Source organism: Cynoglossus semilaevis, chromosome 17 (assembly GCF_000523025.1).
Source record: "Cynoglossus semilaevis isolate Cse_v1.0 chromosome 17, Cse_v1.0, whole genome shotgun sequence".
Lineage (NCBI taxonomy): Eukaryota > Metazoa > Chordata > Actinopteri > Pleuronectiformes > Cynoglossidae > Cynoglossus > Cynoglossus semilaevis.
Genome location: NC_024323.1, coordinates 15,499,020 through 15,502,577, shown reverse-complemented (window position 1 = coordinate 15,502,577; position 3,558 = coordinate 15,499,020). Strand labels below are relative to the sequence as shown.

At 41.0% G+C, this 3,558-nt stretch overlaps 1 protein-coding gene across 1 annotated transcript in view; it reads left to right on the top strand.

Moving 5' to 3' along the window:
- grb2b (growth factor receptor-bound protein 2b) overlaps positions 1–3,558 on the top strand; it is a 14,616-nt gene that overhangs the window by 7,430 nt on the left and 3,628 nt on the right. The window lies entirely within an intron of this gene.

Here is a 3,558-nt window from a genome sequence, read left to right as displayed (position 1 = left end):
AACAGTAACAGCAGTAACAGCAGCAGTAACAGTGTGAAGACCTCAGTCTTGGTTTACCGTCGCCATGAGCACCAGGCTTATTTTCATTTCCTTCTTAAATAAATAAAGATTAACGGCCCTGCATGCTGCCGGGTGAGATCCCGTCAGGAGGGCGTTCAACTCTCACCCTGCTGGATGATGTCAGAACCAGCTGTTCACCATGGAACCTCAGTGGTCACAGCCTAACCTGCTGGTGGTCTACGCAGGTCATGGTTATTCTGCAACCAACTCTTCTTTTATGCACTTTGAAGCCCAGCTTTTTTCACATCCTGTATGACATCTGTTCCAACCCCTGGCAACTTCCTGTGTCTTCACAGCAAACTCTAGCAGGGCTTGATCTACCACAGGAGAGCAGTGAAACTGTCAGACATTAATTATTTCCCTTCATCAAAAAAACAAAATGAATTTTAAATCAGCCCATGATAAACATCTTGTTGTACATCTCTGGGGATGACATCATAGAGGTCGAAGCTTTTAGCCACTCACTTCAACACAATCTGTGTAGGTCCAGCCCCTCCCCCTGATTAATGGCTCCCTCATCGGCCCTTTAGTGTGCAGGGTATTGATTTCCTTTCCTGTTGTACTGGGTTAGGGTTAGTCTATATAACCACTGACGAGTGGTCATGTACCTGTGTCAGTGCTGCTCTGTCAGCTCTGAAACATTTAAAAAATGCTTTTGGATTCATATCCTTCTCAAACATTTAAGGCTCCAGTGACTGGTCAACGAACTGCTGTTTGATGACTCATCCTTTTTTGAAAGTTTATTCTCAACATACCTTCAGGACTTGGGAAAGGCTTAGGAAAGGCTTGCTAACGTCTTTAATCCTTAGATTTTCTAGCATCAAGCACATTTGACATTTGTGTTGGACCGTTTTTTTTTTTTATAAGCGATGAGTCTCAAGAAAAGAGGCAAAGTTAAGCATTTTTTTAACTTACTCTCATTCTTATCTGCATCTCATCAAATCAACTCATTTCTACAACATATTACTGTATATTATGAGACAAAAAACATTTGGAACATCAGTTTATTGCCTTCTGAGACAGACTCAGACTGTCTGTCTTTAAAATGAGTGAATTAAAATAATTTGCAGATATTGTTAATTGCAGGTTAGACAAATGTAATCTCATCTTCATTTCAATCTTTATTCTGTGTGAATGCAGTTATGTTTTAATGCAGTTACATTTTGTCAGGAACAAATGCCAAACATAAATGTTAATTTTCATGAAGAAGTACTAACCCTACCATTACTGTTATGAACTTATTATCTTTAAGATTTTGATTAATAATGTAACGCACACAGTTCTTAAAAAACAGAATTCATTATAAATTGTGCTCCATCATGTCTTTGTTCTGTTTGAGTCCTTTTCATGCATGGCAACATTTTCCTGTTGTGCTGTTTGCAGATCTAATGGAACCTCAGCTCAGTCATGGAGGAGAGTGTTTTGGCACTAAGCTTTTTTCCACCGTTCTCACCGATGCCTGGTTCTCTGTGCTATAAATACATTGAAGGAAGTTGTTCAAAGTTAACAAGTCCATGAGATCATTTAACATTGTAGGCCTGCGTCTGCTTCCTTAACCACCAAGCCACCACTGCCCTTAGATACCCACCCCAATACAAACTATACTGCTGTTTTTGCCCCAAACGTGTAGTCAAACAGAAGGGTAAATGAAAAACAGTTCAGCTGGACAGTCTGTGCAGACACCCCTCTGTAATGTCACAGATTTGTTTGACACAGTTTATGAAACCTGTCAGTCCAGCAGATCTGTCCGACCTGATGCATGCTGGGATTAACTGGAACTCCAGAATAATCCCTGGTTTATTACAGTCCTTGATTTCTCTGCAGCCTCTTGTTTTTTCTGTGGACGTCTTTATATATCAGTGTGTCTGTGTTGAGTTCATTAAGAACATGAACTCGACTGGAACACATTATATGCAGTTGTCGGCTCCTTGAACTGATCTGACATATCATGGTAATGGGTTTTGGTGGTGGATATATATTTTCTCTTCATGGTTTTTGACTGAACTATTGTTTCAGATACAGGCGTTTAAGAATGGAGGGGGTCAGCACTGACAGCTGTGGAGGAGATAATCCCTCATCTCGACCATAGCCTCCAAATAAACAACTATTACAACTATTGTGGTTTTAATCAGATTGAAGAAATGGAGGAGGGGAGAGAGTGGAAGAATGTCCATCATCCCCAGAAGTGCAGTAACACAATGATGCAGGCTCAGCTTTGAACAAAGACACTGAGCCCAGTTTCTCACAATGCTGTGGTTTTGTCCTCTGTGTACGGATGAAAAACTGCTGGACAAGCAAATCCTGCACTTCTGTGGCCGTTCCTCTCAGTGTGTTCTGCAAACAAACGGCCAAATGTCAAGAAGGAACTGTGTCTGAAACAGTGTTTATCTGACTGAGCTGTGTCTGTATGACATGTAAATGTCATATAAACAAAAATGGGGGGGGGGCGGTAATTATAAATAAACATACAGTCAATACAATGACCAGTCAGTGTCATAAAGGTGTCCATTCAAATAGATGTCCACGTATCAGTGTCGTAGTAGGTAACTTGGCAGCTGGTGGACTCGAACCTGAAACCTTCTGGACTCATGTCCGCTTCCTTAACCACTAAGCCACCACTGCCCATGACAGAACTGACCTGTTGCAGTACTGTCCTGGTACTTTACTGTCCAGGTACTTTACTGACCCGGTGCAGTACTGACCTGGTACTCTATTGTCCTGGTACTTTACTGACTTTAAGTAACTTGTGGACCTGCTGTTTGTGTTTTTTTTTTTTTTTTAAAGAAAAGTCTCTCCCATTCTCCCTGACTTACTCCTCACAGCACCTTTTCTTTCCATTCACTCCTGCCAACGAGCCCTGTGGCCAGGCGTGCTGTGCAGTGAGCCAGATTCTTTGAATGTGTTCAACTCCAGTCCACTTGGATATAGCACATACTGCAGGTCACTCCCACTGTCACGTGTTCACATGACTGTGAGCTCTGGGCGTTGATTTAACGTCTCAAAATGAGCTTTCCTGTGAGTCAGCAGTTACTGCAACTCCTCCTAACCCTAACCCTGAGCCTCCAGTCTTTGATGAACTCATGTATATGGAAGGATATATGTATATATGACAAGGTGAAAGTGACTTTCATGAAGTAAAACTTTTTTTTATTTTTCTGTTTTTCTGCTCTGTCAAACATTCATGAACTGGAACATCAGGAGACAGACGGCTCAGTGTAGAAACTTGAACGATGAAGTCACAGCTGGAGCAGTTAATGAAATATTAGAAAATTATTTGATTACAGTTTTCATTTTGCTTTGTTCTACTGTAACTGATGCTAATTTTGTGAACTTGAAGACGGAGAACACACGTTACAGTACGTCCTCGGCCTTGGCCATATTTTTGACCTGAGAATATCAATTTCTTTTAACGACTTGTATCGATAGATTGGATAGATATGTATAGAACAGTTACCAGGACAAATAGATTTTCATTCTCATTGTTGCCATCAACTTGTA